General features: G+C 42.4%; 1 protein-coding gene across 9 annotated transcripts in view; it reads left to right on the forward strand.

The window, feature by feature from the left end:
- Positions 1-13,527, forward strand: part of stat5a (signal transducer and activator of transcription 5a) — a 47,726-nt gene that overhangs the window by 7,524 nt on the left and 26,675 nt on the right. Inside the window, exons 2-3 of one of the 9 annotated variants that reach the window (XM_076085462.1) lie at positions 9,915-9,995; positions 11,789-11,963. The exons of 7 other annotated variants lie outside the window; for them this stretch is intronic. The gene's annotated coding sequence lies outside the window, so the exon portion shown is untranslated. The remainder of the gene's footprint in view (positions 1-9,914; positions 9,996-11,788; positions 11,964-13,527) is intronic. One more of the 9 variants, XM_076085461.1, reaches the window with a different exon arrangement.

Here is a 13,527-nt window from a genome sequence, read left to right on the forward strand (position 1 = left end):
CTGTATGTGTCGAGCAGTTCCCTTGTTCCTCTCTGTATTGTTATTTTTGAAGTGTGTTTGACTTTTGCTGCGTTTTCCTCCCTTCTTTTTGCCGTGATGATCTTTTTACAAACCAACAGCGTCGGGTAGTAAACGCTCTCCATCGGTCTCGTCCTTGCTCGTTAGTGGCGCAATATAATGCAAAAAGTCAGTGTTTGGATGTGCGGAGTTGTTCTCCCGTATTGATTCCGTGAGCTCATCTGTGCAGCGTCTGGTTAACAAGGCTCTCAGATGAGCTCGTGCACCACATATCCAGCTGCCACTCCCACAGCTAAAAAACCCCACAAAACTCTCTTTATTTGTAAAAATGAAATAAGTAGCCGTTCATCATATGATTCCCTTTCAGCGCATTGCAGATGGATTGCAGCCATGCTGATGCCAGATGTTGATTTGTCAAAGATAAAGATCTACTTCCATTTCTTTTTCTGTTTTGTCTGAATTCAAATGAGTTTAAGTGTCAACTTACAGTCTCTATAACAAAGGTCAAAGAGTGGTCTATGGTGAAGTCAAAGATGCAGTAACGATAACAAACTCTCATTTTATGGTCAACAATAGAGATTATAATTAGAGACAAAATGAAGTAATCTTGGTTATTGACTCATTTCATTTGAGAAATATCTGATTGTCACACTGTAACAAATTTCTCTGTTAAATAACAGTAAAGTGCTGGCAGCAGAGACGCCAGCTCTTTACTGTTATTCTACAGTACTCATACCGTGAAATGGCATAACAGCATAGTACTGTAAAAGTAGAATACAGTATATTTCTGTATTTTTTCAATCTACAGTATAATACTGGCAGCAGAGACGCCAGCAATGTACTGTAATTCTACAGTATTCATACCGTGAAATACTTAACAGCCTATTACTGTAAAATTATAATACAGTGTGTTTCTGTATTTTTTTCAATTTACAGTAAAATGCTGGCAGCAGAGACGCCAGCAACATACTGTAATTCTACAGTAGTCATACTGTTGAAATATTTCAGTCTATTACAGTAAAAATGAATGCAGTATTTTTCAGTGATTATTTGAAGTAACATTCTGATTAAGGAGTTATATTACTTTAAATTCTCAGTGTTTACTGTATACGGGCAACATTGATAATACAATAACTCAATTTAACAGCTTAGAATATCTGAAATATCAATCTGCAATGCAATTAACATTACAACTTTATTTTTCTGTGGGCAACAGACATCTGCATTATCATGTAAATTATGCAACATAAGCAATAAACGACTTAGAAAGGATATAAATCAAACAAACTTTTATTTAACAGGACAGTGTCAACATAAATATCGCTGGTGTAAAAAATAATAATAACCAAAATAAAACACTTGGACGACCCAGCTTGTTTGGCAGCGAAACAAGCCAAAGAGATTTTTTAGTAGCAAATTAAAAACTGCCATGTCTGCCTGAAACAATGGCAATACATTTGAATTCCTAAATTGCATGTCAACGACTTGAAAACAATTGAGACATAAGTTTTAAATTAAATAGTTGAATACCAAGGTAACTAATACAAAAGAAATAACCTATAAAGAATAATTTGAGATACGTTGATGTTCTCTCAAAAAGTAGTTTCAAATAGTGACAATATCTAAATGTACTGCAATGCATTCTCTGCTGTGTAAAATATACATCAGTAAGAACATTTCGAAGATATGCATAATCAGCAACATTTGTAAACTATACTAACTATACTATGAACAACATTTTAAAAGTTAATCAGTCAGGACATTTTGAAAATTAGCATTAAGACCATTTCGAAAATATACATCAATATCAACATCTTGAAAAAAATAAAGTGAAGGTAGGCTTGTGCTTTACCTCTTAAGAGTCCTGTGAGGTAGGTGCATGAAGAAAAGTCTGGGTGGTTGTGGACAGTCCTTATTTATAGAGGAATCTTCTGGGTCAGGTAGAAATGGCCATCACCTTGCTGGTGGTTGTTCGTCTCCATAGATACATTCCAGTGTTGCCACTGTAAAACAACAACAAACAAAATAATTAATCAAAATAACTCTTGAGTCAGGAATGTACAATAACAACGTCCAATCAACGCTTATGTAGCTGATAATACTAAAGTGTCAGTATGTCAAAACAACATATGGAGTGAGAGAGTGAGAGACGAGAGAGAGTTCACTGACCTATATGAAGTCCCATTCAAAGTCCAGGAGGTTCTTCAGTAGTGAGGAGACGTGTGTATTGACGGTGGTAGACTTCTTCTGGACGATCACACCCGTCTTCTTGGAGACAACCTTGCCCCGAATGGCCTTTGTTCCTCTCTCTAGATTAATACCAATGAAGCGCCTAAAATCACAATAGTGTAAAATCAGAGACGGAATGAAAAACTATTGGGAACACTTTGTAGTCTTAAAGGGGTAGTTTCAATTTTCTAACATAAGGTGGTATGAGTTACTAACCAGTTCTGATGTCATGAGGTATTTTGTGTAATTCCGGTGCTGGATTTTCCTATCAGACCTTTCTATATCTTGGAACTATATTATTTGTTGAAAATTGCCAGTGACTGGCAGTATTACTTCGCACTGGAGCCAGTTCACATATTACGCCTCTAATAAAGCTCATAGGCAGCGTGATATGAGAATTGGCTCCACTGCATAGTAATAATCTGACGTAATTCAACAAAGAAAATATTTTTAAGATACAGAGAGATCGGACAGGAGCATCAAGCAGCAGAATTATCTTAATATATGTATGAATGCTTCATGTTTTTTTTGTGTGTGTTGTGGCTTGAAATGTTTTTGTTACCTGACCAATCTTCTGCTGAGTTAATGTCTGTGTAAATACCGGTAAGTAACTAATACCATCTTCTGCTAAAGAATCCAAACTATCTTTTTAACTGTGCAAAGTAATGATTTGTGGCTATTAAGGTTTCAAGAATAGTAATTGTCCAAAAAAATACTATAATGACGACAAGGAAATTAAATGAGTCTTACCTCTGAATGAATTCTAGAGTACAGGCCGCCTCTTCTTGGTATTGAAGGTTGAATGTATAGTAAATCACAAACACAGCAGCAAGTCCCGTCAAGAAAGTTGATGTGATGCTCTCAGCTATAACACGGCCCTCAAGGGTGATCATCCAGCGTCCAGTAGTGACTTGCCCTGTTCCACCTGAAACTTCAAGTAATAGCAACATCAGAATGCCTCTCACCTTGAGTAAACATCTGTAAATTCAAAAAACAATGGCCAATCTAATGTGTAATATGTCTACCAATGACATGCATACCAGGCAGTATCAGGCGAGGACTTGCAGGTAGAGTGAGGGTTGTCTCAACATCAGCTGTGGTGGCAGACACCTGTAGGGAACAGACAAAGACACCCATATTATGAATACCATATTTTTAAGGAGGAAAATAAACCACCTTTCTACTTTAAATGATCCCCCAACCATTCCCACCTTCAAGTTTCTTTGTTTCTTTGTGGCATTTGAAGCTATTAACAAGGGACAAAAGGCTATCAGCTAGCTAGCTAGCAACAACTGCTACCAGTCTTAAGAAATTAAACGGTTAGCATTTGATTAAACGGTGACTCTAAAATGCATGTGAATATAAATGTTTGAGCTATTCAAATCTCAACCTCATTGATAAGTGACATTTTAGAATCATAGACTGGCTAGCTAGACAGCTTGCAGAGCATCAGTTTGATTTCAAGCCTTATTTTCGGTAATGCTACGTTACCTGTATGAATAACATACTGAGAGGAAAATAATATTGTTTTTAATTACCGTCTAATTTGTAGAGACACAACTGGATTGATGCAGATGAAGCAGGACGTCTTGTTGATGTGTAGCACATGTCCTCTGAAATCAGTCCTCCTCTGGAAAAACTGCAGATTTCCAAAAAATACTGTAGTGTACTGTAATTTAAAACATTAGGATACTGTTTAGGGCCTTTGTGCAGTTGCTTCAAATGGGCCAGCCCACAATGCATTGCAGACTACAGTACAAAACCGTATTACATTAATACAGTTGATTACTGTTAGAAATTGGCTGTAAATTAACAGCAATTGGTTACAGTGCATGAGTGGTCATCACTCGTCATTTGGGCTGACTGAGGACCTCCTTACATTGACATGATCATTTGTGTGTATTTGGTTGTCTGACTGCTTATTTGGACTTATGAAGCTTTGTATGCTTATGATGTGTTTCTTTTTGCGCATGTAATGGTTTCACACTGGTTTCTGGGTTTGCATGTTGTTGCATGTTTTTGTTTATCATCACCACTGCTCGTCCATCCATTTAAAACACGTTTTCCATTCTCGCTGCTCTTTGTTTTGCGCCCAGCGAAGCCACGAGGCACCATATATACCTTGTGGATTATAAATAGAACATTGGAGTGTTTGTGTTGTTCTCTTTTATGTTACGGAAAATATAATTTCCTTTCCACTAAAGCTTCTTTTGAAAGTCTTCAACTCTCCTCAATATAAGTTACCTTTATTTCAATGCCTATCTCTCCTGGCTGCCGATGATTGAATTCCCTCCCTTCCATTCTGTGCTTCTTCTCCCTCTTGTATTATATTCTATTGTCCGCATTCACCGATTCCATTAGGAGCGCACAACTCTTTCGGGCTGAGTACCGGTGACCATACGAGCATTGAGGAAGCAGGCAAGTTTAGGGAGCATTTTCATGATGGGTTACCCGACATCAGCCTGCCGTATAGAGATGCATAGTTTTCACATGAATATGCCGTGATTTAGGGAATTCTCATGCAGGGTGAGAGGGGTGAGAGGGGGGGGCTGTGGCACTTTAGTCTGCATGCTCAGCTTATCCAGATTATCCCTGTGCCACTACCATAACCACCCAGACGCTACCATGCATACAGCTCTGCGCGGCTGATGCCTTTGTTTTAATGTGGCAGAGACGAGAGCTCTGCCTTGTTGTTCCGTCATCAGCAACTCTGTCACACACAGCACCAGCAATGCAACATAGCAACAGTGTGACGTTGATGAGGACTCTGTGTGTGGGACACTGGGTAGAAAAGCATTTTGCAGTCCCACAAGCCCAAACCCTGAGCTCAAACCTGGTCTCAGCATTGGGTTTGTTGACGGGCACGTGTCTGGCGGCGGTCATGATGTCGACACCGGCTCTTTTGGACTCCTGGGGATGTGGAGGGAGATACTCTGTGGCCCCCAACAACGATCTGTTGACGGCAGGGAGGAGATTCAAGTAACGGTGGGAACCGCTGAGGGGTCTGGACACTGCATACGTCTCCGGCATGTTCTCGTTGGTTCCCTGCAGAGCTCACATGGCATTGCGTACGCAGCTCTTGTCAAACAAGCTCAGTCCTCATACATAACTGTGTCAAACTGCAAACAAAGCCCGCGTTGGTTTGCAAATGTTAGTGCGCCCTCCTTTCATTGGTCAGGAGAGCTCGCAGGTCGGTCATTGGCTGGCTCCAGGCTGTGCTTCTTGACGTGAGTTTACGGTCAATATTTCAGTAAAGATGAATAAAAGCAAAGCTCTGTGAGCCCTGAGGATTGAGCTGGTTTACTCCCAACATCTTGGCACAATAAAGTTTATTGAAGCAATCCAGTTGCAGCCCAGAAGCCTCTGTTCCTGAAAAGTGAATAAAAAAATCCAATAATGTGGTAATAACTAGCTACCTTGAGTGTCTGTGCTTTGATCAAAGAGGAAGTAACCGCTTGAGTGATGTGCTTGGGAGCTTATCGGCTATATATATAACCGAAGCTCTGGTGACTGGTAGGTGAGAAAATGCAGCTATCTGACCTCTGACACATGACAAGCTGGGAAGATCAAAGGGCAGAGCTCTCAAAAGTTGCCTGCATCGGTGTTTACAAGAAGCGCTGATGGAGGAAGGAGAGGAGAAGAGCGCCACAGTGAAAGGGGAGAGTTCAACTTTAGAGAAGCAGCAAGGTATTACATTAAAGGGGCTTTATCAGCTGCAGCCGCCTTATGAGAGCGGTGCAGAGCGGCGGCCTGGAGCTAACCAGTGGAGCGCGCTCACATGCACTCAAAGCATGCACGGCCGGCCCGGCTATGTCAACAAATAAAAGAGAAGCTCCAATAACAACACACACACACCCAGAGGGCGTAATTGTCAGCTCAGGTAGACATTACTCAACTATATCTTAAATAGCAAATAGTTGTTTTCTGCAATAATAACGTTCACAATGTTGAATACAGCTCGTTTGAATATAAAGCAACAGTAGGGAACTAAAACTAGAAAAGGTGCAATCAGCAGAGTGCAGATCTCTGGCAGGTGTGTCTGCATTGAGCAGTATTGTGCAATTAAATGAAAAAATATTTAAAAAAATACAGCCCACAACTGGCTAAAACCCCGTCTACACCAATAAGGCGTCGTAAAACACATTTCATTCAAACTCAAAAACAGGCGGCGATGAATGCAGGCATTCATCATACAGTCATACAATCATACAATCTTACTAAAAAAATGAAATGAGGCGATTTGCCCTTTGCTGTGTGATCACCCTGTAGCGAGTGAGGAGTCAGCAGGCAGTCAATGGCGGCATACAGCAAGCAAAATAAGTTGTAATAAGTCACCGCAACCACGAGATGTCCTGGAGCACGCGGCCATAACCGGGCAACCAGAATGGAGAGTGGAGAAGACACACACATGCGACGGATCACATGATCCTCCTGGCAAGAGTTACCAATAAAAGTCCTTTTTGACGGTGGAAGATGTTGAAACAACACACACACACTATATGCATGCACTCCTCCTTGACTCTTACAGGTCACAAAGATTGAGTCTGCATGACTCAATGGGCAAGAACATGAGGCCTTGAGATAATGTTTAATATAGTTAGAGCGTTCAAACACAAATTAATTAGGTGTAACTTTTAATAGAATTTCTCAAGTTAATCTAGTTAAAGCGAGGCTAACTCGTCCAACCACATGCAAATGTCACGTTATTGGCTCTGCTAAACCCAATTCAGCAGCACACCCGTTATGATGAAAAGCATTGATTTGTCTGCCTCGATCCACCGCGTGGATGTGAGCTCACGCGGCGCGCACCGCCGTCTCCTCACAACTCCTCCCGCAGCGGGGAGGCCGAGCCCTGTACAGCAGAACGGAGAGGAAACAAAAAAAGGCCTTCGAGATGAAGTATTGGAGATAACGATCAGGCAGTCAGTCGACCTCGTGATGAGCAATGTGTCAGTGGAAATGCACCGAGAATTCGGCTATTTGAGTCGGAGTTCGTTCAGCCTTTAAGCAGCACCACTGCAGCAGCGCTGTTGATTGAATCCCACAGGAGCATCTTGATTTGGACTCCAGGTTTCAGCTATGGCCTGTCTTTACAAACGTTCCAGTGTATAGACATGTACACCTGCACATACTGTACATAATCATCCAATCCATATCGGTGTTTATTGTTTTATTATTGGTCTTTTGTGCTTTTTAATACTTGAATAATATGTATACTTGTCTTTTTGTGAACATAACAGTCCTGTCGTTACCTTTATTGTCCAGCTTTGTCGTCCTTGTGCCTAGTTTTTGAGATAAAAAAAATTAAAAATACACATACTTGGCCAATAAAGGTGATTTAAAATCTGAAAATCTAAAATGTACACGTAATGAACACGTATGCAGTATAGAATCCCCGGTCTCATCCCTGTATGTGCCTGCTTACTGTCAATCCTGGGCCGGTAATGATAAAATACCATTTTCTGAGATTTACCTCAGAGTTTCATTTCCTCCTGCGTTTTATATTTAATTTAATTGAAATGAAGCAGTAGCTCCTGAAAAATCCACTCTCTGCATTCTGTGAGTCCGGGGGGCTTTAAGGTTGGGCCTCCTCACGTGCCCTGACACAGAAATATGTAAACACCCTCATCTGGGGCCTCAACACAACTCCTCATTGACTGTCGCCAAAGTCCTGTCTGGGGCATCCCCCCCCCACCCCCCATGCTGTTTATTCATCTGTCAGATGGCATTTAACGCACTGTTTGGGAAGACAACAAGGCTGCTATGAGAGGAAGGGGGTCAGCTGACAGAGGAGTGCATGGTCTGGTGGCGAGGAAGATACATGAAACCTTGTTCCATGTCTGACCAGAATATAGTTTATTTTTACTGCAACAGTAATGGAATATATGTGTTTTGTCAGATTAAATGAGTCCTCTCGTCCACATTGTTGGACAAGACTAAAGAATGTGTGAACTAGCAGTTAGATGAACAGCCAAACGGGAGCCTGAGTGGGTCATTTATGTTCCCTCGTCATCTTTAGACAAATAGCAGAGCGGGCTGCTCATGCAAAACTTTCTGGTCATGAAGTGATTTACCAGAAATGGACACGACTGCAGGGCAAGGTCCAGACAGAGTTGATAACGGTGAACTATTATAAAGGAATGTGATGTTCATTGGTAAAACTATTCTGCAGTGTCCGTGTCGTGTGTCAGGTCACGTTTAGTTCAAACCAAGATACATTACCAACATGTATTCAAATGAAGCGCAATTGTGGCAAAGGATGTTATGTTCCAGCACATTTATCAGGCAGTCAAAGGTCTTTAGCTGCACAGTTGAGAACGGAAATCCTTCCTCTGATCCTTGAAGTTGGCAGGTGTAAAAACAGCCAGGTTGTGTGAATTATTCAAATGAATTGAGAATAAATACTTTTGCTGCTTTAAAAAGTCAAAAACACATCTATAGCCTTTCTTCAGCCATTCCTTTTCTAGCTTAAAGAATCTGCTGTCATTGAAAATTAGTTTTTATAATTAATGTGGTTGTTTAAATGAGTTTAATAATTTACATCTTGTGGTTCTCTACAATATGCATATTGAGCACTGTAGACAATACATACCAGATATATATATATATATATATACTCTGTATATCAAGCCAAAACAAATAACAAGCGTTTCCCACGGATAATAATATATTCATATACAGACTATTTTCAGTTTTTATCATCCATTGAACACCGCTGATCAGATGAGTGAAAGGGTCATTTTGGGCATTCATATCAGCCAATAAGGTAGATTGTCTAACCGTGGTTTTCACATGCCTGAGAGGCAGAAAGCAGGCAGAAACGTCCAGTCATGCTGCATGCATGTTGAAAGAAGTGACACAGCAGTTGGGGTTTGAAACCACGATGTTGCCCGAAGGTCTGTGTGAGCAGATTATAGAGCTCCCCACCGTAGTACGGGTTTGGCTCACAGGAGAAAGGGGACGAGGCGTTGTGACTATTACCCCACATGCCCTCAGCGGACACATGGACCCAGAGATCCTATCGGATCTGTTGCATGTTCTCTGTTTCCAATTCATGCTGCATGTAGGTTAAGCTTCTTTTCAGGTGATTATTTTGGAAAGCGGTTTTTTCTTTCTGACCAGTCCGCTTAAAGCCTCCTGCTGTCGGTCTGTCATCCCGGGGTGTGCTGTTCAGATAGAGCAGCTTCTCTAGTTTATTATACGTCAAAAGCCCTTTTTGTTTTTTTTTAATTGAGGGCTGTGAGCTGACAATTATAGGACGTGAATTTGAAGCAAACGGATGAGTCACTGATGTGTGGGGAAGGTTTGGGACGTGGATTTCTTCAAAAACAAACGTTTACACTGAAGTTACTGGAGAAGTTTGGCAGAACAGCTTGTTTCTTGTTTGTCCCGTTTCAAATGTGGAAACGAAGACGGCCAAAGGAGTGATGCGATCGTTGATTCAGGTGTCGGGTGGTTTCGTGGCGGGGCTTGTATCTGGCTGAGCCGCACAGAAGCCTGCGTGTCAGTGAGAGTTGTCCTGCTTCGGAGGATCCAGAGGATCGGGGCAGTTTGTGAAAATACGCACGTCTTTTTTGGTTGCTGTTTTTGTTATCAAAGGAATATACAACAAAGATTTGGAGTCTATTTTGGTAATTGATTAATCGTTTTCCCTCTTTCAATTCCAGTATTGGAAAGGTTGAGAGGTCTCTCCGAAGCTATCCGACCATCCGACTTCTGAAGCCTGGTGGCAGCGTAAAGGGTTGCAGGTCAGGCTAAGAACCAACGTCTGTTTTTACAGGTGGACTAACACTATCCTGCGTTGATGTGTTATTACAGCGAGGCCGCTGCACTGTGACAAACCGGCTCGCTGGTTGTCTCTGCTCAGGGCTTTTCTGGCTCTAAAAGTGGCTCCACTCCAGCAAGCTGGCATTCCTGCTGCCACTTACTTGAGCTTCAGGCCATGTCAGCGTTTAACACTCAGAATATATAGTGTCACCCACTGGTTCTCTGCAGTCGACACCCTGGATGCACCCGAGACGAATAAATACACACCGAGACTCCTATAAGTCCTCCGTGCGTGCGCAAATGCAGAAATGCCAAAATTAAACATCCAGAAGTTTAAAAAAAGCGAAGCTCGGCGGGGTTGTCAGCGTTGCAGATAAGGCAGATAAGAAAGACGGAACTGTTTTAAATAATATAAAGCATGACACTTCACTATAGTGTCATATAGAACGCATTATTCTGGTCTTACAGTTTCTGTGTGAGGCGTGAAAAGCGACTGTGTGACATTTTGAAAATAATGACAGATGTTTTCCTGCAGCTTTTTTATGTCTCTAGCTCCAAACTGGGGGAAAGAACAGGAAGCAGAAAGTTGAGCTGCTGAGGGAAACGATCCTGTGAACTTTATACCATTGGCAGCTACTCTTTTTCTTTAAAAAGCAAACCATTGGTTGGCAGCGCTTCGTTCTTCATTCATGCCAATGACAAAAAAAATGAAAATCAACATGTTGGAGAGAGTAATCTGTGACATTGAACAGATGGTTTTTTTTTTTGCCTAATTAAAACATCTTCATGAGGTAATGCATTCCTCAGCAAGTACTGTTTATCGACTCTCTTCGTGGTGCATTCAAGGACGCTCTTTTTTTTTTTATTTGGCCTTTTTTTTAAAGGCTTATCGCAAGCGAGCGTAACGACTCTGCAAGTTGATATATCAGTTGAAGATTGGTGCCTGGAAGACAGGAAATCATCAAAACACTTGTGATTTATAAAACGGTCAGCAGTCATTTTAAGTGCATGCTATCTGTAGTTCCTCGGGCAGAACATCAAATAAACACATTTGGGGATGCATGCATGCACACAGCGGTCCTGATCAAAATCACTGCAGTAGATTGTCTTGACTGATAGAGGAGAAAGGTGCGCAGCTGTTGCTTTATGCACACAGACAAATAAGTGGTGGCTGTTTCACCTCCGTGTGCTCTGTGTTTATTAACAGATATTTATTTATAGTATACTATACGCAGTATGCAAAACCATGCAGGTTACAAATAGGGCTGCCCCCTCTCAGTTGATTAGTTGACTACTCTAATCGGTAGAGTAAGATTTTCTTTAGTTGATTCGTCATTTTTTAAAATGTTTTTCATGATTTATTTCCAAGAACGATATATGTACACATCTCTAAACTTTATGATTTGAAGGGCGTTTAAATCAACTTATCGATTAGTGGACACAATATTTAGTTGACTAAGAATAGGACAGCCCTAGTAACAAAAGGTTATGCATTGCACACTAGACATGGAGGTGGATTGACATGTTGCAGTTTGCTCAATGTAGCCAGCTTTCATTCTGACATTCACTTTTAAATATCGCGGCAGTTTATTTGGCCACAGCACAACCGATCTGCTTCGCGCCAACTGTACAATATACGAAGGGCTGCGATGCACTTGAACCGACAGCAGATCCAGCCTCACACGTGAAAGAACCTCAAAGCTGCACAGTTTCCTTGTCGCGTACACGGGCTGCTGCCGCCTTTCTCACCTCAAATACCTCTGCCTCCTCTCAGGTCTGTCCAGATGGCTGGAAAGCGTGAGCTGGGCAAACAAAGCAGATCATTGGCTGGTGGAGCTCTGGCTGGAGTGGAAAGGGGTTTAGGGCGGTGGTGTCTGAGGTTAGCGGGCCAGCTGAGCACAATGAGGTCACACTGACGGGGAGTAGAGAGGGAACACCAATAAAGATCCGTAAGAGTCACTCAATCCCTTCCTATGAAGCACTGAATGACACCACGTGGTGTGTGTGTATGTGTGTGTGTGTGTGTGCATCTTGCTATGTTTAGCATTTAAGTGCAACTCATTTAGGAATACTTGCTATTAAATATCGCTGTTCATATTATACTGTTCATATGAACTCACTCTGCCTTTGGGGATCTTAAACTGATGATCACAATAGAGTGAGAAGATATTGCAGCCGGTCTGTACCGAGCCAGCGCCTTTAAATAGTCCGCCGCTCTCACAAGGTTGCAAAAGGCCACCATTGCGACATGTCATCGCGAGGTGAAGTAAGGCTGCCGGGTTACCAAAAAAAGGCTCGGCGAATGTACTTCTGCATTGGGCGTCACAAGGAGACGCCCGCGTGCTGAAGCGCTTCACCTGCCACATTCAGGAGAGTCCTATATACGTGGCAGGGAGCCGTGCACCGGTTTGCTTCTCGCTGCATGGCAATGACATGTTATTTTTCAATGGCTGGGGTCCGGCTGGGGGGGGGGGGGGGGGGGGGGGGCTGTCACCAGCAGTGTATTAGGGCTCCCTGATTGATCCCACTTCATACTAACCTCTGCTCCGTCACTCTGCTCCATCACTCTGCACCGTCACAGCTCCAGCCGGTCACACCACCAGAAATGATAGATTGCTGGTGTTTTACGAGCGAAGCAGGGGGGGGCGGGGGGGGGGAGCAGGCGCTGCAGGAGGACATCTGTGACGGAGACAGCTGGTGATATTTGTTTTCTTCAGTTTGACCCGAGGATCTTCACTTCAGTCCAACTTCTTTCTCTTCGAGTCCCCAGCCCCCCTTTTTAACGTAGAGCTGACAGATTCTACTTGTCTGGTGCTAACATTGTTCATACTTAAATGCACCTTTGTGCTAAATGTGACGTACCTGCCCAGGTGAAAACACAAACAAATATACAGAAGAACATAAATTGCTGCACGACAAACACACACACTAATAATTGATGAGTAGCATCATCAGTCATGGAACTGCATTCAAATACACCCCATCAGCAATGGCCTCTTGACTATCCTCTCACAGCTAACAGAGTTGAGAAGGTTAAAGGGCCAGGAAGTGAGAGTTTGTCTGTGGCCTTCTGTCAGCGGGAAGAACATTCCTCTTAATAGTGGAAGGAGGTGTCAGACCACTATTGGGCTACACACTCCGAATAAAATGTATTTGTCCTTGGCTCCCCAGTCACCTTTTGAACCAATGCACATTTGAAAAGTGTGAATATCGGAAATAAGATTTATTTATTCCTGACATTGTGTATCATGCATGCAGTGACATGCAGATGCTTATTCTCCGTTCCTCATCGTTTCCATTTATTGTTGTGATCTATTGAAGCAGGATCTCATGTTCCCTCTCAGTTCAGTGTTTCTCTCTTTGCCTTGTCTGGTCTGCCCCCCCCCCCCCCCCCCCCCCCCCAAGGGTTTTAGCAATCACACCATAATAATGTATAAGTCTCACATCCTGGGGGGGCTTCTGTAAGCTTGTGAGTATTCTCTCAGGAACAGGCTGCTAGCTTTGGAAAGATTT

Source organism: Anarhichas minor, unplaced genomic scaffold (assembly GCF_050575085.1).
Source record: "Anarhichas minor isolate MPS153535 unplaced genomic scaffold, ASM5057508v1 ptg000007l, whole genome shotgun sequence".
In the NCBI taxonomy this organism is placed as follows: Eukaryota; Metazoa; Chordata; class Actinopteri; order Perciformes; family Anarhichadidae; genus Anarhichas; species Anarhichas minor.